Genomic DNA, 21,973 nt, shown 5'->3' on the forward strand with positions numbered 1-21,973 from the left:
CTTTCCATCTGCCATTTTAAAAACCCCTTACGATGCAGTTCCCCTTGGATTCTGTTGTTTCTGGAACCTAAATGTTGTATTTAGGATGGGCTCTGCCAAGTGACATAGGCTTTCCTGTCTCTTTTGAAAAGATATTTTCAGTTCTGCATCACTCAGGTTCCTTCCGTGGCTTCTTACTATGGAAATGTTAGGACTATAAAACATGCCTATTTGAGGAAATTTCCTTTGTTCCCACATTCACTTCAAGTGGAGAATCACATTCAGAAGATTCCTGAGCTGAAATTTCAATTGATGTTACTGAGTCTAGAGCTTCTAGAAGCCTAGTGAAAATCCATGACTACAATGTGATCCTCAAGACAATGCCCTTCTTCAGGTTTGAATGTTCTGAGCTATGAATAGCATTTCTTATTTAGTATACTTTTTTCTGCAATCAGGGGATGTATCACCAGAATTTTCTTCTTTATTTCTTCGACTTCTTTTGGGTAGAATCAGTTTTACCTTCTACTTAGACAATTTCCTTTCATCTCTACTACGTGTAGGGCTAGTATTGTTGGTTGATCCAATAGCCTTCTTTCTTCTGCGTTTTCTATTCTTTTTGTTGTTGTTGTTTTGACATGGAGTTTCACTGGGTCCTCAAGCTGAAGTTCAATGGCGCCATCTCGGCTCACTGCAACCTCCGCCTCCCGGGTTCAAGCAATTCTCCTGCCTCAGCCTCCTGAGTAGCTGGGATTACAGGTACACGCCACCACACCCAGATAATTTTTATATTTTTAGTAGAGACGGGGTTTCACCGTGTTGGCCAGGATGGTCTCAATCTCTTGACCTCGTGATCCACCCACATTGTCCTCTTAAGTGCTGGGATTACAGGCGTGAGCCACCACGCCCGGCTGCACTTGTTTTTCTAACATGCTGTCTTTGGTTATGCTTTCCCAGGAAAAAAAAAAAAAATCCTGAGTAAATAATTTGAATGCAAGTGATTTATGAATAAAGTGATCCATGAAGAGAGGATAGGAAAAACAGAATAGGGGAAAGGCCGAGAAAAGATATAATTTCAGATAAAGTTCTACCCTCTACCTGGTTCCTCAGGGTGTTTGGAAATAAAAATTGCACCTGGTGTCTGTCTGGTCTCCAGGCAAGAGAACTGGCCAGCTGGGTTTCTGTAACTCCCAGTTACTGTCAGTTCTCTTTCTAGTTAAGGTGGTCCAAACACCCCAAGCAAAGTCCTCTAAGAAAAGTCAAGCTGCAAGCTTGGAAGCTAACGTAGCATAACCTGCATTTAATGTCATGGCCTGCAGACCTTGCTGAAAAACTGAATAAAAGCAGCAAATTTTTTTAGCATCCTGATACTGAAACCTGTTCACAGAAGGACTCTTTTGCCATTTAGCTGAAACTTCACTTCAGCTTTGCATGCTTACTGAAATGTCCAGTGGCCAGTATTTGCTGGGATGGAGGCAGTCTGTAACAAGAGTTTGCTAAAATTCACACCATTTAGAAACAGCCACCTTGCAGACAAAGCCTCCATAAGTGGCTGGGTCCCACCAAGGCTAGAATCCTACATGTCCTGCCTTCCCAAATCACTCTCAGAACTCATCAGTGTGTATTTTACTCTTCAAATTCTAGTCCTTATCTATTTATCAAGGCCACTAGCTGATACATCAGATTGTGAACTTTTAAGGAGGGTTCAATAAATGACATTTTATTTTTTCCCAAAAGTTTAGAACCAATGGAAAGATATATGAAGGGATCAGGCAGATAAGATTCACATGTCTCTTTTATAGTCCTAATGCTTTTTGGTGAACACATGTGTGCAAATTTGATTAAACTTGCTTCTCAAACTTCAGACTTACGCAACAGAGGAGGATCTTCTCTGTTAAGCTTCTCTTGGGTAGAAAGAACAGTCAAGAATGCACCTCTCCACTGGCAGGCAGATTCAAAAGAAGGAAAGAGAAGGAGCTAAGCCACACATGTCTAGGTCCTTCTTCCAGTCGGGTAAGTCGTTCCCTAGAGAAGGAGCAGAGAGGAGACAAAGAGTCAAGGATATGAACTCTAGGATTCTTCCATGCTCATGAAACATTAGGGAGTACATGTTCCCCTCTAACACACAGAACAACCAACAGCAAGATAAGGCATCCACAGAATGAGGGCTCATGAGAATGGAATTAAAAGACAACAGTGAATAATCTAGAATAGATTGATGCTGACAAACTTTCCTAAAAGGGCAGATAGTACTTTTGGTTTATGTGTCATATGGCTTCTGTTGTTAGCTCTGCTGCTATAGCCTGAAAACAGTCATAGATAATGCCTAAACACAAGAGCATGACTGTGTTCCAACAAAACTTTATTTATAAAAAGGTGGTTGCATGAGCTGTATCTATTAACACCTGTGAGGGGTTGCCACTGGGTGTTGCCACTGCTGGCTTAGAACACATGAGAGATTTTTTCATCAGGAACACAAATAACAGTAGATCTTACATACACAGTGCAAAACCAAGATGAGAGATGGTGAACCAAGGTAGGCATATAACCTAGTGGAGTGATTCCAAAATACATCTTGTAGTCAGTGATCAAAAGTTCTCAAGCTTGTTCTTCAGTTAGTACAAGTTTTGTGAGAATGGAAATTCTTGCCTGTTTGGTTTACTGCTTTGTCCCTGCTATATCACGAGTACCTAGAGTTATGTCCAGTGCATAGTAGGTGTTCAATTTACATTGTACAGATGAATTAGAAATAATTTCAAACAGTCACATGTGAATAATATAAGGTATAAGATGGTGCCATAGGTTAAAATAAAAACATGTATCAGAATGACAAATCAGACCAGACTATGCAAAAATAATAATAATAATAACGAAAGCCCAAACTGACTCATTCAGAATCCAAATAGGTGATAAAAATCAAAGGAAATACAGGTAGCATATAGCAAGTGCGATACACACAGCCAATGAAATCAGAAAATACAATTCTTAAAATGGGAGATGACTGAAAGGGAAAAGCAAACATAGTGATTATGGGATCTTGCAGTTCCCTAAGTATTCCTTAGAGTTTTTGCCTAAAGGATTTGCCTATATGTTTCTTTTATCTCTACCACTGGGCCCTCTTACCACCTTGCTTTTTTTTTTTAGACAGAGTCTTGGTCCGTTGCCCAGGCAGGAGTGCAGTGACATGATCTCGGCTCACTGCAACCTCCACCTCCCAAGTTCAAGTGATTCTCCTGTCTCAGCCTCCTGAGTACCTGGGATTACAGGTTCATGCTGTCACAGCTGGCTAATTTTTTGTATTTTAGTAGGGATGGGGTTTCACTGTGTTGCCCAGGCTGGTCTGGAACTCCTGAGCTTAGGCAATCTGCCCACCTCGGTCTCCCAAAGTGCTAGAATTATAGGTGTGAGCCACTGTGCCCGGCCCCACCTTGCTTTTTGCCTGAATTACTCCATCTTCCTCACCAGGTCCCCTCCAGCAAGCCTATCATCTCCCAAGACTAGATCAAGAGCCTCATCCTGTGCTTATTTCTGTCATAGCACTTCTCATACTGTGGATTTACTACTTATGAGTCCATCTCCACCCACTAGGAAGGAAAAATGATCTTGTTTAATATATATTTCTTTGTAGCCTAGCACTGGCATGAATTGTGCTGAGTAAAGACTGACAAGACCTGAAGAATAGAATAAAGCAACTAGAAGAGCTTTACACACACAGAAGAAAAAGATTTGGTAGGTGACTATCTTTCTGTGTCTCACATGACTCGCAGAAGCCAATCCTACCGTGATTACTCTGGAAGACCAGTACAGTGGCATTCAAGCTCAGCTGCACTTTCAGATTAGCTGGAGAACTTTAAAAAATTACTGACGCTTGAGTCCTACCCCAAGAGATTCTTACTTAGTCTTGGGAATAACTTGGGCCTGAGTAATTTTTAAAGTGGCCCATTTCATTCAAATGAACAGTCAAAGCTTAAAACAGGTCATTGGGAACACCTCAATAAGGTGAGAATTGTGTAGGAAAAGGGGAGAAGTGGCTTCTAACAAGCAAATCTCTACAATAAAATAGATACTATTTGATCTTTGGTCTTTTTGTAGAATTCAATATAATTTAAAAGGCCTATAACAAATACACCAGGATTTGAATCTGATGTAATAAACCCTAGGAGTGAGGACAAATCAGACTGAGACAAAGCCTTAAAATAACAAAACCAAGAAAACTCCAAACCAGTCCTCAGTCAACTTAGTCTCTGATTGGATTAAGATGATCAGCCACCATTTTTCCTGCCTACTAGATGATGAGAGTATTCACTGGAGGAAGATAACATCACCTACAGCCTCTACAATGCATTATACACAATGCTCAACATTCAATAAAAACAACGAGGCACACCAAGAAATAGGATTCAAAGAAAAAAAATAAAAAATAAAAGCTGAGTCATGGGTAAAATATCTATTGGAATTATCAGATATTGAATTTTATAAGTTTATGATTAATAATTTCAGATAACAAATGAGAGATGAAGAATTTTTCCAGATAACTGGGAAAAGAATTAACCAAGAGTGCTGGACTTGAAAAAAATTAACAACTACACTTAAGAGTTAAATTCATATGATTACAAGAAGATCAGACATGAAAAAGAATTATTAATACTCAAAGACAGGTTGGTCAAAAATAAGCAGAAACAAAGAGAGCAAAAGCAATGGAAAATACAGAAAAAGCATATAAATGATATATAGGGCGTGACGCAAAGATCCAACATACATATCACTGGAGGCCCAGAAGGGTAAGAAAACAGGACAGAAACAATACTGAAGTGATAAAGATCACAGATTGTCCAAGAAAAGGTTTTTATAGGATTAAGGATGCATGATTTCAAAAGAAATTTAATCTGGTCAAAAGGGTACATGTTAAATGACACATCTCATGGAATTAAGGGCACATGAAATTTTCTGGAAGCTTTCATGAAGCTGATCCTGATATTGCAAGATCAAATCTACTTGGAGTCACCAAAATAGGGCCATGACAAAACATTCGCAAATGTGGCCCTCGCATCCACGTACGAAAATCCAGGTGTTTTTATGTCTTTTTTCACACTACTGGCCTGGAGTGGACAGCACCCTTTTAGTCATAATGCTAAGTTAGTGAGCAAATATTTCCAGTTCCCTTTAAAAAGTCTACCCTAACATCTGAGATGTGTATCAGGCAGATGCAACTCCTTTCACCCCTGGAGATTCCTGCTTCATCTCAGGCACAGGGAAATCTCATTTATCTTGTTTTAAACTTCACTATGTGTTTTAAATACATTTTTATAACTTAATGCCTATTTTAAAATATTTTACCCAGTATTTTGATGTGTTTAGCATGGGCAATCAGAATCAAATGACATCAATCAGCAACACTGATCAAAAGTCCACTTAGTGCTATAGCAATCTGATGTTCAAAATGTTCTAAATGACTCTAAAGTGGTAAAGGATTGTCAGATCAGATAAGAACATTACCAAGGGGTCAGACGGCCTTTTGCAGTGGAAGAGACAGACATAGGAAGCATGAAAAGTAATTGAAGCAATGTAATATTCTTCCAGTGAAGATGGATTTCATTCACTAAATTTCAGGAGGGACTGCAGACATTCCACCTTCTTTATTTATTTTTCCTGAAACTACAAACCATGGTTGATTCCCAAATTAATTCTGGACTTTGCAATCCCCTACTAGAGGTGCTACCTTATTTGGAAAGATGAAATCAGGCCTTTTTACTTTTCTATCTCCTTTTACAGATGAGTGGGGATATTAATTTTGAGCAACTAATATATTTTATATGATTTGTCACTTCTCAGCCCAGCTTTGACAGGTACATTTCATGATTAAAACACTTAGTAATGAGCTGATGTCCTCTTTCCACTCTTTCCAGTACTCACTGCCCATTCCCCAGCCTTAAATTCAAAAATCTGCTTTGTGCTTATCAAGAACTATAATATATCTCATATCATTGTCCTCAGTGAAAGGTTTTGGCTTTCAAAAACTGAACATCAGCTGCAGTGTTTTCCATAAGCTAGGTCTTATTTCCTAAAAGAAAAGTAGAATTTTTCTAAAAGCATTTGAAATATAATCTCTAGTTCTAGGTGAAGCAAAACTGCAAAAATGTTACATTTATTGATTAGACTCTGAAGTCCTCACAGAGGTGCAGCTACCTCTTTCTGACCTTTCTACCCGGCTTGGCCAATTTGTGGGGCCCTAAAAAACAAAGTTTAACTTTGCAAGATGTTCTTTTGTTAATGGGTATCTTTATTCATATTTTAGAGTGATAATTTCCAATTTTTCATAAGCTCTTTGAAAGTGAATAAAAGCATGAAGGTTGGAGATACATTTGGCATCAGTGCAAATCATTTATTATAATGGACGTCAACAATATTACACTAATACTAGTTATTCCTGTCAAATTGCCTAAAATTGAAATCACATTTAGGACAACAGGCACATTGAAATTATAGGAACTAGCATTTCACTGTGTTTGCATTGGGCTGAGTATGTTGTGATGATTTTGCAACCAGCATTGCTCCTGTACAAAAAAAAAAAAATGTGTAGGTGAATTTTGGAGCCTAATCTTACTAATTACCTGTAGGAGATCATCCCTTAGATGCTTTGTTAGACATTTCTGAAACGTAATACTGTTGAAAAGGTCTCTCACTTCCAGGCACACCTTTCATTTTCCAAAAGTCTTTCCCCGGAGCCAGTATGACCCAACTTTTGTGTGTATAAATAGTTTTTGTCCACGTTCATGGGAACTTTAATCATTTCTGTTTGACAGATAAGTGATTTTAAGTAAAAATGCACGTTTTCATTTTAAATGAATGTGTTATGAATTTTGATGCACTTAATCCTATTTCAAGATATGAAGACAAATCTTGACTTCTTACTATTTAATAAATAACACATACTACTAAATTTTTTAAGTTAATTATTTGAGAGAAAGCATGATTCAATCCACACGTTTTTAACTGACATTATAATGCTCTGTCCCTGAATTGGCCATGTCAACAGTAGACTAAGACTGACAGAAAAATTAGACCCAGCTACAACTTGAATGAGTTAAACAGGCTTTCTACAGAGAAGGATATTGACAGAAGCAGAATAGTCAAGATACCAGTTGAGTAATCAGTAATATCTTCAAGAGTGGAAGTCCCAGTTGGGAGCCCAGGGTTGTCGGTAATGTTAATTGAGAGCCATCACCCCTTCTGGAAGGTCACTTTCCAGGAAGAAGAAGACTGGAGGCATAGCACTGCCATAGATTAGCTAATCTGATGGCCCCAGGTCCAGCTCACCTGGATCCACAGTTGCTCCATCTCTCTCAGGGTTATCTTCATACCACATGTGTTTCAATATTGAAAATGGGTTTTAAAATGTTTTCATTATTTAAAATGTTTGCCTTTATAAAATTCAGCTACATTATTTTTACAATGTTTGAGCTTTGATTGTAAATAAAGTGAAAGAGCCATGGGATAAAGTAAACAAGTGACACTCTGGGGCTGAAAATAGGCTTCATCCCAATTAATGAAATCATAAAAGGAATATGATCATTGTTATCTTTGTTTTTCTTCTTATCATTGATTTCTGAAGTGTTGGTAAGATCTTGCTGCATTACATAAGAATTTTTATTAGATGCTTGCCAAAATACAGATTCATCACAAAGTTTTTTGAAATAAATTTGAAGGCTTATTAAAACTTCATGCTCTTCATCATATTCTTAAATATTGACATCAACATTCTTAATGTTTTGTGACTATACAAAGCATTAAGTGTAGCATGAAGTGTGTTAATTAAACAACATATGATTAGATATAAACCAACTTAAAACTAAGTGATAAATTCCTACCCAATCTATAATTTTTACACATAGGTGCTAGAGAAACTCTAGGAGGCCTTCAAACTGAGGCATTTTAAAAGGGAAAAAGTCAAATAGTTTATTCACTGGGATATGAAAACACATTCCATGGCTGTCTTCAGGATGAGCTCCCGGTTGTTCTCTAATCAGTGGTAGTAAACTCCGAGGTCACCCCAACTGAAATTTTTAGTCTCTTAGATTAAATATTATCACTTGAAAAGTTATACCATCACTGGGCGTGGTGACTCATGCCTGTAATCCCAGCACTTTGGAAGGCTGAGGCAGGCGGGTCACCTGAGGTCAAGAGTTCGAGACCAACCTGGCCAACACGGTGAAACCCCGTCTCCACTAAAAATACAAAAAAATTAGCCGGGCATTGTGGCAGGTGCCTGTAATCCCAGCTACTCAGAAGGCTGAGGCAGGAGAATCGCTTGAACCCAGGAGGTAGAGGTTTCAGTGAGTGAAGTTTGCACCATTGCACTCTAGCCCGGGTGACAACAGTGACACTCCATCTCAAAAAAAAAAAAAAAAAAAAAAGAAGAAGAAGAAGAAGAAAAGAAAAGTTATACCATGAACTGTTCCAATAGGCTCATAACCTACTGACTTCACTGGCAATATCTTCTCCATGCAGTCCACTCACAGGACGTACCTAGCCAACAGTTACACTCATATCATTCCCCTTCTCAAAAACCTTCAATGATTTCCCCTTTATTCTCCCAAGCTCCTCCATTCCCTAATCCTTTCATGTAGAGACTGTGTCCCACCCTAATGGTTCTACTGGCTTTTTCCAATAGAAATAGTTTAAAATGCACAATCTTTTATTCTTGGTTACTCTTTAGAAACACTCTCCTAAACCTTCTTTACCTGACTGTCCTCTGTGCCTTTGCTCTTGCCAGATTCTGTAGTTGAAGTATCTTTTTCTGGCCATCTTTGTCTTTTGAACACCATGTGCTAAGGCATGAAGGCAAGAAGCAAGAGGGACATTTGGAAGACTGGAAGTAGCTCAATAGGCAGTGAAAGTGCATGCTCATGAAGAGGGCACAGCAATGCCAGGATTGCAGGCAGAGTCAGAATTGAAAGAGCTGTGACACCATTTTAAGAACTTTCATTAAAAACAAGTGTATTTTAGGAAGGTCATCTTGGCCACATTTGGCAAATAAAAAAGACTGAGGTTAGGGAGACCACTGAGAGAGACCATTTACAATAGACCAGGAAATGGACAGGAAATGTCTGAATCAGGGAGTAGCAGGATGGCTGGCGAGAAGGGTGGAGTCCAGAGATATCTCAGAGTGGAATCACTCTCCAATAGGAGAGTTCTGATCCATGAGGCTAGAAATAAGGAAAGAGAGCAGGTTGTGTGGGAGAGCAAACTCACATTTAGATATATTGAATAGAATATATCTATATACAAAGAGATAGGTGGGGTGGGCAGGAGAATCAAGGAAGAAAGAGGAAAATATACAAAAAAGTGAAAGGAGATGTGTGCAGACTGATGATGACAGCGATGGTAAATGAGGGGCATGATTAACACTTAAGTCTCCGAATTCTGGGGCTAAAATAAAAAGGGAACAAGCTGTTTTGCAGGTGTTGAGTAAACAACGAGGAAGCCAAGTGCTCCAGAGGAAATAAGAATTGCTCCTATGGAATGATTTAGAAACACACTTTGGAGAAGCAAAACATACCAACCTTTCTCACAAGGCTATTTTTGGGATTCCAGTTATCTTTATAGAGACATTTACACCCCCATATATTCAGTAAAATTACTATGATTCCTCTTCTACTTTTGGCCCTAATATAGTTTTGTATCCTCAGATATACAGTTAAAGGATATAATTTCTATATTTAACAACCTGCACATTCCCAACTTGGAGCTAAATGTATATCAGAGATGAGTTTTTTTCTCCCAAATTAATCTCTGTATAATATGTGGATCAGGTCTTTGGAGAATGTCCCACTTCCATTTGCTTTTCATTCATTATTTCCTTAAAGAAGGCTTTTTTGAACCCCTACACTCTGTCAGCACCTCCTGATACACTCCAGTGAAGTTGAGCACCTCTTTTTCTTGCACTTGAAACAGATATCATCGACTTTTACTGCACAGTCATGCACCACCTAACAGTGCTTCCATCAATGATGAACCACTCACAGGGCAGTGGTCCCATAAGATTATAATATCGTATTTTTAATGTACCTGCTCTATGTTCAGATACACAAATATCATTGTGTTCCAGTTGCCTCCAGTGTTCAATACATAACTTGTGCAGGTTTGTAGCCTAGGAACAACTGGCCATACCATACAGCCTAGGTATGTAGCAGGCTATACCACCTAGGTTTATATACGTACACTCTGTGATGTTCACACAATGAAAAAACCACTTGACGATGCATTTCTCAGACCATATCTCCAACATTAAGTGACTCCTGACTGTATTTGATTAATACTGTTTCCCCACGAATCTACAAGCTCCAGAAGGGAAGGAACCATGTTCGCGTTGCTTATTATTTTACCCTCCAGTTCCCAGAACAGCATCCAGCACATGGCAGATATTCAATAAGAGCTGTGAAGGGCACATAGAAGATAAAGACAGAATGAATGAGTGAAATGAACTATTTAGAATAGGACTTTGGCTAAGTAACACTTTTCTTTCACTAACAAAAATTAAGTCACGACCTCTAGTTCTGATAGGAGCATTACTTTCTGAGGCCTATCAGAGAATACTAGTTCTCTGCAACGACAACTCAAGGAAAAAATTTAAAATTATTTAAATTTAAAATGCATTTAACTGTCATGCTATTGCATATTATGTTTTGCCTGGAGGTCTGCACTGAGAGATTTTCATAAAGATGACAGAAGAATCAGATATAATAGAATAAGCAATGGTGCAGAGACACGAAGTTCACATATTTGGCAAGTGGTAGCAGGAGCCCAAGGTGAGTACAGAGGGTAAGGATGAATCTGTAAGTTGCACTTGAAATCAACTTGGAGAGAACCATGAAGGCCACAGGTCTGGCTTTTAATCAGAACATGCTGGTGGGAAGAGGTGGGAGGGGAGACTAAAGATTTTTTTTTTTTTTTTTTTTTTTGAGACAAAGTCTCAGCCTCCAGAGTAGCTGGGATTACAGGCACATGCCACCATGCCCAGCTAATTTTTGTATTTTTAGTAGAGATGGGGTTTCACCATGTTGGCCAGGATGGTCTCCATTTCCTGACCTCATGATCCAGCCGCCTCGGCCTCCCAAAGTGCTGGGATTACAGTCATGAGCCACCGTGCCGGGCCAAGACTAAGGATTTTTAATACAAACCTTACACAAATCATAGCTAGCCTTTAGAAAGCTGATTCTGGAGGCAAAGAATGGCTAAGCACAACAGGGATGAAATCTGTTAGGAAATGAATGATCCAGTTCATACCAGAGGCAACTGGGGCCTGAAATAAGGTAGTGGTGTAGACAAAGAAAAAGAGAAAGAAGTTTAATTATCCTCGGGATGCTGCAGTCATTAACTGCCATGCTGATTAAGGAGGAAGAAGAGGATTAGAAGGCTGGGTAATGAATTCAGTCTTCTTTCTAAACCTCAGGACCATCTGTGTGAAAATTCAGCACCAGCTAGAAAAGAGAGCTGGATCTCTAAAGAGGATCTGACAAAAAGATGAAGATCGAGAAGCCATGGATACAGATGAGATTGTCAAGCAAGAAAGCACAGAAAGCAAGAAAAATAAAATGAAGAAGAGAACATTAGAGAAAGTGTACATTTAGGAGTAAGAAACAGACACAGTAGGGTCATGAGAGAAATGAGAGTAATAACACAGAAGCCAGACATGAACAGATGTTCAAGAAGGCAAGGTCATGGTCAATGCTACCTAAAGGCTGGGCAGAAAAATGATGAGAAACAGCACAAATCAGGTTTGTGGTTAGGAATCTGATGAACAGATTCCTTGGAAGGTGTGGTAGGCTGAATAATGACCCCTATACATTTCAGGTTTGACTAAGTTAAGGATCTTGAGATCAGAAGATCATCCTAGATGATTTGGGTGGGTCCTAAATGCAATCACAGGTGTCTTATAGGAAAGAGGCAGAAAGAGTTAACACAGAAGGGAGAAGGGAAGACAACGACCTCAGCAGAGAGAGAGATTTGAAGATGCTATGCTGTGGACTTTGAAGACAGAGGAAGAGGCCAAGTGCCAAGGAAGACAGATGGTCATTAGGAGCTGAAAATGGCCAGGAATGCAGTTCTAGAGGCTGGGAAAGGCAAGGAAATGGATTCTTCCCTAGAAGCCCCAGAGGGAATGCAGTCCTGATGACACCCTGGTTTCAGTCCAGTGAATGTGATTTTGGAATGCCAGCCTCAAGAACTGTGAGAGAATAAAGTTACGTTGTATTATCTCACCAATTTTGGTGATTTGTTACAGTGGTCTTAGGAAACTAATTCAGAAGGGAAGGTGAAAACACATTGCAAATATATGAAAAGAGAGTAAAATATGAAAAAGTGAAGGTAATAAGCAGAATATTAATTTCTCACTTCGTTGACAGGTTCTTGGAAACTGCAGCTTTAAGTGAAACAACATGTAACAAGGCCATCTTTTTCTCTTCAACATTACAACAAAACAACATTAAACAATAAAAAAAATTATTTGAGAACCTGTTTTATGTTATTTTGCTTAAAGTTGCAGTTTCCAGGAACCTACCAAAGAAGTTAAGTGAAAACTTAGTGTATACATCGTGATCTCAAGAGGGTTGCCAGCAATGGAATAAGAGTGTTGAGACAGCTTAGAGAGAAATCAAGTTCAAAAGAAGAATTATTGTGCCTGTGTGTTACTTTTTAGATTTGTGGACACTGCAATATGTCTATAGGTTTAGAAGAAAGAGTCCACGGAGAGTAGAACTCTGAAGATGCAAGAGTAATGAGATGATGCTTGATGAATCAGGTATTTCAGGAAAAATAAAGAAATGGTCGGGTGCCAGACTTGGAAAAAATAGGAAGCCATCCTGAGTTAGGAGGAATACAAAACATCTGCATGCCATTTGCCTTAGCATTCATTAGTATGTGTCCCAGGATTGTAAACTGACTTTAATGTTAGCCCAAGCAGACCATAAACAGATAGGTTAGATCTGCTACATCAAGACAGAGAGCTTCTCATTGATTTTTACATAATTCATTATTTAGGGTTGTTCATATCACTATCCACCCCCATCAGTGCTGGTATTATGGACTTCACCACACTTCCAAAGGAGTGAAAAATAATATAATCCATAAAAATATTGATTAGAGTAGTTAGAATAAAATGTGTGAGGATTATATTTTGAGTTCTAAGAGCTTCAAGCCTTGAAATTCGTAATCAAGTGTGCTTCAGAAGTGCTCTATGTTCAAGGCAGTTATTTAAATCACCATCCTGAGTATTGCAGGGTACAGTATGGCACTATGGTGTTTAAGAAGCAGGCATGATTATAACTCCAACAGTTGTGTTATCATCAGGGAAAATTCCACTCCAGCACTTTACAAACTTACTAAGTCAGAAGAACGTGTCTCTTCAGCCTAACCCTTTCCGAAAGTTTCTGGCAACTTCCTAACGAGTTATTTGTCAGAAAATCCATTTCCTCACATTAAAAAAAAGACGACAGAAGTGTTATTAGGTTATGTTGTAAAAGGATTGATGCTTCCAAGACACTGACAAATTAAACACTCTGTCCATACTGGTAACTCATTGCTCTAATGCAGTTCTGGAATCAAGGAAGTTATGGTACAAACAACCTCAGATGACCCGCACGTTTGCCTGGGAGACTGACAACATACAAGCACATGGTAGGGTGACAGAAGAGAATAGGATTTCCCTCTTTCTGAATGGTCAGGCTGTAGGACGAAAGGGAAAATAGGTATATACTATGGTTCCCTGATGAACAGTCACCCAAAGATGATTTGAGAGGATGTCTTTCCCCTTAGAGAAGGCGTGCTAGCCAGGAAATCAAAGGGACGCTGTGTTAGGCTGTTCTTGCATTGCTATAAAGAAGTACCTAAGGTTGGAGAATTTGTAAAGAAAAGAGGTTTAATTGGCTCACGGTTCTGCAGGCGGTACAAGAAGCGTAGCACTGGCATCTGCTTCTGGGGAGGCCTCAGGAAGATTTTACTCATGGCAAAGGTAAATGAGGAGCAGGCATCTCACATGGTAGGAGCAGGAGCAAGAGAGACGTCGGGAGGTGTGAGAACTCACTGTCACGAGAACAGCATTTAGCCATTCATGAGGGATTCATCCCCATGACAAAATCACCTCCCACCAAGCCCCACCTCCAACATTGGGGATTACATTTCAACATGAGATCTGGGCAGGGACACAGATCCAACTTTATCAGACACCATACTCTGTGCTTCTTTGCAGACAGGTGGCTCCTCTTAGCTGTTTCCTGCTGAGTTAATAGGTCAAGGTAAAAGCCCAAAGTGGGAAATAGGATGACCATGACACAGGTGGTTTGTCTTCTAAATCCATTATGGAGCTGAGAATGGGAGACAGCTGGCAGGCACCAGGTGTACATGTACCATGGATAGGCATTTTTTTCTTTCTAATAAATAGGAAGGGTCCTTACTACCTCTGGAAAGATCCACATCAGTAGAAGCATTTACTGTCATTAAAAATGAACCTTAGGGCAACCTGAAAAGCAAGGTTTCCTATGAAAGTATGAGTTTAAAGTGGTAGACAGATGGTGGCTACAGAGGGAACTCACAGCTGACCTAGGGCCCGCCTTCAACATTAGACAGGGAAGCCCCCAAGAAGAGAAGCAGAGGTGGTGAGAAAGATGGGCAACTTGGTACCACAGTGGGCAAATAATGGAGTTCACAAATGCTGCCCAAGGCTTGCAGAGGGAGCTGCTTGGGAGACTGGCACTCCTTGGTTGCACCCATATGTGTGAGGCCAAACAAGGCAAAAATAGGAAGAAGCCTAGATTACTCTACACAAAGACCTCCCAGATAATATTTGTCTTGAACTGTCAATGCTGCCCAGTCAAAAAACTAAAACTAAAACCTTTCACAGGATGGAGACTTAGTTCGACAAATTCACTAAAGGGAAAAGCAATGGATCTTCCTTTGTAATTTATCCTCTGTTCCTCACCTTCATTGACCAAATGTAGGATTTTCTTTCATCCATTCATTGATCCGACAAATATTTATTGAATATCCACCATGTGCCTCATGCTATTCAGGTGCTGGGGATACAATAAATAAGTCATACAATGTCCTTACCTTCAGGAGGCATATAGTCTAGTGGAGAAGGCAAATGTTAAACAAATAATTACAGACCCACATAAACATAAACTTTCAAATTGGGAAAAATAGAAGATGATATTGGGGACATATAATTTAATTTGGGGGGATCTGAGAAGGCAAAGAAATGTTACTGAAGCTAAAGGATGGGAGAGAATCCAAGAGGTGAAGAGGAGGAAAGTGGTTTCCAAACACGGTAAACAGCCTGTGCAAAGAGCCCAAGAAAAGAAAGAGCTTGGCATGTTCTGGGAACTAAAAGATGGCCATTGGGTCTACAGCATAGTCAGCCAGAACAGGAGTTGGCACGAGGCCAGGCTGGAGGAGTGTGGGTACCACATTGTGATGCCAATGGCCACAGACATACCCTCAGATGCAAATAAAGCAGCCCTTTGAGAAGTTACCCTTCAGCCCTTCTCGGCAGGTCTTTATTCTCCCACTCGGCTGTTCTGGCTGTGTGCTGTTCTGCTGGCCTAGTGCAGCCATATAGAAGTCAATAATCAACCATACAAGATGATATCAGATGATCGAAGTAGCCAATAATGTAGAATGGGGAAGACTGGGGAAATATCAAGCCTGGGAGAAGACTATAAAGTTCAGGTTTTGACACACTAATCTGAGATGATGTGTGAGACATCAGGTAAAAAGTCCAACATTTAAATTTAAAGCTCAGAAAAGCAGAAAAGAGGTCTGGGCTAAAGCTATGAATCCGAGCATCATGGCAATCAACAAGCAATAAAAACTAACTCTGGCTAACTTCAGCAGAAAAGACATTTATTGAATGGAATTTGGACAGCTCACAGAATTTCCAAGATGTTTGGAGAAACAAACCCAGAAAAGAAGCAGAAACTACAGAATGCTGGTTGGCCGAGAACACTGAAAAATCACACCATCAGAATTCTCTGGTGAGATCATGGCAGCCATCACTGCTGGCCCTGGACACTGCCCATGGCCACTGGCACCACTGCCCCTGGAATGTGAATGCTGCTCATTTACCCTCACATGAACTCTCTGTGCTCCATGCTTCTTTGATTTACCAACCTCCAATTCAAACCAAGGTACCAGTATGTTATTTGCTAAGTCTATCTGCCCATATTCCAACTGCTGATAGAAAAGATAAAACCAAGTTTCAGGAATATTTATCTTGGGTAGAGAAAAGGAGCCTACAGGAATGTACAAGATCACTTAGTGAGCAAGTGAGAAAGGAAAAGGGCAGGATGGAAACAAATGAGAATAAGATGGAAGAAATGAAGGTTAGGGAGTTTGCAGGGAAAAGCCTTGGTCCAAGCCTGGAGAAACTCCGGCATGGGGTTTCACCTGAGTAAGAACTGTCAAGGCCTATTCTGTGATGATACACTTCAGCTCAAGTCTACTAGCATTCAGAAACAAAGATGGTATCCCTCGTTTGGGAGCACACTTGATTTTAACAAGTGAGTCTTGAAGTGAATTTAAGAATCACATTATAAATCTGACTCCTTAAGATGGCATTTTCCATGTGACCTTACCCACTCTGATGCCAACTCTAATTGGATATGCTCCTAGGGTTGTTAAACTGTTCAAAACTACAATAGCACACAAAAAAAGAACTGATAGAGATTTATATAACAATTAATTGAAATACCATATGCATTGCCTGGATGTATTTCTTCAGTATTCTTAACTGACCTGTGACTCTCTGAGTAATTACCTGCAGATCTTGAAACCTGGCAAGAATTGAATCAAACGCAAATAAAAAGACATGTTACATCTTTTGTGTTAGGAATAAAATGGAGACTAATACCCTTTGAGAAAAATAACCTGGACATTATGATGAGGGTTATCATGGCAAGAAAAAAAAGTGTGTGGGATATGGTACCAAGCAAATATACTTTTCCCAAACAGTCTCACCATTAGAAATAGATCCCATTCAAATTCCTTTTCTTTAGGAAAAAAAAATATATATCTACATATCCTAGTCCAGGAACAGAATCTCTGAGACTGGGTAATTTGAAATGAACAGAAATGTGTTGGCTCCCAGTGCTGGAGGCGGGTGATCCAGGATCCAGGCACCAGCATGAGGTGTGGTGAGTGCTTTCTTGCTGCATTCCTTCTGGCAGGAGGTGGAAAGGCAAGAGGGCAAGAGAACGAATCCACTTCCATGAGCACTTTTAATAACGTGCTCATGAATCTACTCATGAGGGGAGAGCCCTCAAGACCTAAACACGTCCCGATTAGGCCCCACCTCTTTATACCATCACATTGGAGATTGAATTTTCATTCCCCCCAGAACCTAGGGAACATTCAAACCACAGCACTGCATACGTCCTCCCCTCCCAACTCCAGTACTTTGAATGCTTGCTCAAAAACACAGAGCACAGGGAGTTTTTTAATCATTCCTGATCTTTTCAGCTAATTCTTTGTTCTAAAGAAGTGGTTTTCCAACTGGGTATGTAGGATCCCCAGATTTCCACATACAGGCTTTAGGAAGCATCACAGAAAACAGAGGAGACCCATTAGGCATGGCTCAAGACTCCTGGCACTGCTCTGATTTTATGTTTTCTACATCTGTTCTGTGGTGTTAAAAGCTTAACACCTGCTCTGGGGAAAGAAAATTCCTTTCTTTTTTTTTTTTTTTTTTTTTTTTTTTTTTTTTTTTTTTTTTGAGACAGAGTCTCGCTCTGTCGCCCAGGCTGGAGTGCAATGGTGCGATCTCGGCTCACTGCAACCTCCGCCTCCCGGGTTCAAGCAATTCCCCTGCCTCAGCCTCCCAAGTAGCTGGGACTATAGGCTATGTGCCTACATAGGCACTTGCCACCATGCCTCCCTAATTTTTGCATTTTTAGTAAAGACAGGGTTTCACCATTTTGGCCAGGCTGGTCACGTACTCCTAAAATTCTTTAGCCATTTACTTATACCACTACTGTGAATAATAGAGTTTTCTGAAAAGCCCCTAAGTATTCATTTTAGGATCCCTGACATGAAGGATACTAGGATCCCTAAGAACCAAAATGCTTCTGAAGAGGAAGGAGGTCTTTGGCTCTACCACACACCTAAAAGACTGGCCCACCCATGATGTGGGCCTGCAGATGAGCCTCAGATCTAGGGCTGCCAGATTTAGCAAGTAAAAGTAAAGAATGTTCAGTTACATTTGAAGTTCAGAAAAATGACATAAAATTTTTGCATAAGTATATTCCATGCAATACTTGGGATAGATTTATACTGAAAAATTATTTACCGTTTCTCTGAAATCCAAATTCATCTGTGAATCCTGTAGCTTATCTGGCAACCCCACTCAAGTCAGACTAGAGCATGTGGTGATACATAAACACGAGTGTCAAAGTTCACCTTACACTGACGGGTATGTTTGCTATTCTAGAAGTTCTGCCTAGGGCCTGGGACCAAAAGATCAGCCTGGGTGTTGCTTCTAAAGTCCAGCACAGACAAATATTCCTGCAGATGCCCTGATACCCACTTCGACTCTAGCCTGTCTGATTTAGTTATCACAGCATCTCAGTCTCTGACTTAAACCTTGCTGATCTGCCTGGTGTTGCTTTCTCCAGGTCTATCAGCTCCCAACATGGCCAGGTGCTGAGCCTCAAATGGACTCCTACGTCATTTCACTCCTTCATGGTCGTCACCTAGATATAAATAGGAATCCTCAACTCCATGAGCCACAGATCCTGATCTCCAAACCTTGGACCACTTAAGAACCCCAAGATTTATCACCACGCCAGACCCTGAGACGAATGCTATCTATGGTCAGGTAACTGTTTAATAACCCCAAAGAAGCTCAGCCTGATCTGACTCAAGGTTGATCACTCTCTGACCTTGTATCTTCCTCAGCACTTCCTCAGTGAGGACCCCCCTAGCCTCACTATGTATAGTTGCACACACACCTCCCCACATGGGACTTACTCTCCTTCTCTGTTTAGCTCAGTAGCACTTATCGCCATTTAAAATGCCAAACATTTCACTTATTTATCTTGTTTATTTTCTGTCTCTCATCTCCACAATGTCAGCCTCACAGGAGACTCATTTTGCCTATTTTGTTCAGCGCCTAAAGTCATGCCCGGTACAGGACAGATACTCAAAAATATGTTTTGGGAATATCATATCTTTCTTCTAGTAGCTGGACTTCTAGAAGAGAGGTTATTATCTTGTCCTGCTGTAGTAGGTCTTTGCGTTGTTCAGTATCTCTGCAAATCCAGCACTGGGAACCTACCTTCCTCCTCTCACTAAAGCCTTTCCAGGAATGTGCATTTTATTCTAGACCTGAAAAACACACAGCCAGCTTGCTGGTACCTGCCATCAAAGCTTCCCCACCTGAACTTTCTGTCTACTTGAACTTCCCTCTGACACCAAAGTTCGGATTCACCTGCTCATTTTTTTTCCCTGCCTGTACCAGTTATAAAAGAGGGATGCACAGCTTTCTTGTCATCTTGAGATCAAAGGGGCAGCACTCCCACGTGGTGTAAAAAGGACTCTCACTTTCTAGTCTCTGAGGACTCTACTCTGTGTATCAACAACAGCAGGCTATCCATCCAGGCTAGAGTTCTGTGAATTAGGCAAATGTCAGGAACCTCACATGATTCACAACTTTCGTACTAGAGAAATACACTGACCTTAAAACGTAGACATCCTCACAGAGCAATAGACTGCATTTACACTTTGAGGGAATGTTAGTGTCCTAAGAGCTTATAACATAGACGATGACCATTAGATGGATAAAGGCAAAAATGATTATAGCATAGTCCTTCTATGCTCTATACTACAGTATGGTACTGACATTCTGGATCTCATTTCTCAGGACCATTTTGTTAGTTTATACTGAGTAGCAAGACCTCTCTCATCTTGCATATATATGTTTATATACATATTTCATGTATCATATTACACAAAATAACGTTATAAATGGGTTTTTATGGGGTCTCAGAAAGATCTTTAGTTAAGACCAATGCTGAAAGAATCACACTGGTTCATTCTGAAAAATTAGATGTCAAAAAATATAACAAAAAATGTATAGAACATCCATCTTGAGACAATTTAGAATTTTAAGAAGCAACCTGTGCTTAATCTCCAGAAATTGTGCTATACAGAGGTGAGTGGCAATTCTTCTCAGATCATTAGCACTTCTGGTGCCCAGTCTGATCAGGTTCAACAATCAACCACAAATGCCAACATGTGTAAACTGCAAAACTAGAGTGTGAGCTCTGGAATTTTGTCAAGTTTTATTGACTGCAATATCCCCATTGTCTAGAAGAGAGTAATCACTCAATAAACACTTTTGGAACCGAAGAATATTGCTCTTGGTAGACAGGCATATTTTAGTTAGAGGTGATTTCAGATTTCCAAAGTTCCAAAGTTTGGAAATTTTTCAAAGATTTCCAGAGAAACTCTTTAAGTGTGACTTGTGCTGTCCAGCAGCATCTTTGCCTTAAATAACCATTCAAAGGAAACCACATTACTTGGGTTTCTGTAATTGTCAAGGCAAACTACAGAACCACAAAATAAATTTTGACTAATGTAGAGTTATGGGGAAACTAAACTTCTCGAGATATTAACTTTTGTCTGAGTTTATATGCTTGTATTAAACTCTTTGTACAAAACTTAAAACAAATGAAAAGGAAAATGAGGACATGTTTCCAGTATCAAAATAAAAGCAATAAAAACTATCCAAGAGATAACTTCTACTTCCCCTAGATTTGCTGAAATTTGACAATAGAAATTGATGTTTTCAAATTGCCAATTATGAATACATATTTGATATTAATTTACTTAAGAAAAAACAAATATCTGTTTTTAAAGGTGAACATCTAATCGTAAGTATCAGGCTAAAAATATTCTCATAGTATCTGGAATTATAGCCTTGAATTCAGCATAATTGAACTTACCATTAATTCCTAAGAGGATTTAACTACTAAAAAGTTATAGCAGTCATTACATGTAAGTTATCCTTCAGTCTTAACCTTCAACATAACATTATATCAAGGCTCCAAACATTATATCAAAAAAAGTATTTTAGTGGCATCCTGAAAATGAAGATGAATTCCATCATCTATTATGTTTTCTACTCAGCAGTTTGCTAAGAAAAAAAAATAGAGGAAATAGGGGTTTAGGAGTCAAAAGCGTGACAGTACCTGCATTTTACTACCGAGTCCCTTTGTAAAAAGTTTCTACCTGAAACAAAGCTAAGTTCAGAATTAGTGCACATAAAAACTCATTGCCTATTAAGTTTTATATTTGCATACTTGTGCTACAGATGAAACAACCAGAAAACTATTGAAATGGCATCCATTAAAATGTTTAATAATTTCTTCTGCTCAGAGTTACATCAAAATCTAGTCCCTTAGATAACTGCTTTATTGGCAAATTGTTTGATGAACATCATTCTCTTGTAATGCAAATATACAATTCAAATTTTCCTATTTTCTCCATATATACTTTTACACGTTCTTGAGTTTAAAATAAGAGATTTTAATACCTTGTTATAAACATGATATTCTGAAAATCATGACATTTGTTTTATGTTTTCAGATCTTTCATGTCTGTTTTATAAAGAATTGCATGATCTCCTGGCAACATTTGATTAATAATTTAATACTAGGCATGTTCTACCCTCCCAGGGAACCCAGATAATAGAGTCTAATAAATTTGGGAAATCCACATAGTTTGGTTCCAGATGAAAGGGAGTAAGCACACTGCACTCATTCTATCCCACTTAATACAACTATAAAACCCAGAAAGACTGCATAGCAGCTATGAGAAGACTATGTAAAGTAAATCACAGCAGGCACATCAAGGCACCATGGAATCAGTAGTGAATTTACCATTTCCCCCCTCCTTTAGCCCATGACTAGAATTCAGTGCAGCCTGAAACACAGAAGCAAGCCCTTAT

At 39.4% G+C, this 21,973-nt stretch overlaps 1 long non-coding RNA gene across 1 annotated transcript in view; it reads right to left on the minus strand.

Moving 5' to 3' along the window:
- LOC135968191 (uncharacterized) overlaps window positions 1-21,973 on the minus strand; it is a 193,984-nt gene that overhangs the window by 32,614 nt on the left and 139,397 nt on the right. Inside the window, exon 2 of the long non-coding RNA XR_010582769.1 lies at window positions 1,848-2,001. This is a non-coding gene — a long non-coding RNA (uncharacterized lncRNA). The remainder of the gene's footprint in view (window positions 1-1,847; window positions 2,002-21,973) is intronic.

This window comes from Macaca fascicularis, chromosome 18 (assembly GCF_037993035.2).
Source record: "Macaca fascicularis isolate 582-1 chromosome 18, T2T-MFA8v1.1".
NCBI lineage: Eukaryota > Metazoa > Chordata > Mammalia > Primates > Cercopithecidae > Macaca > Macaca fascicularis.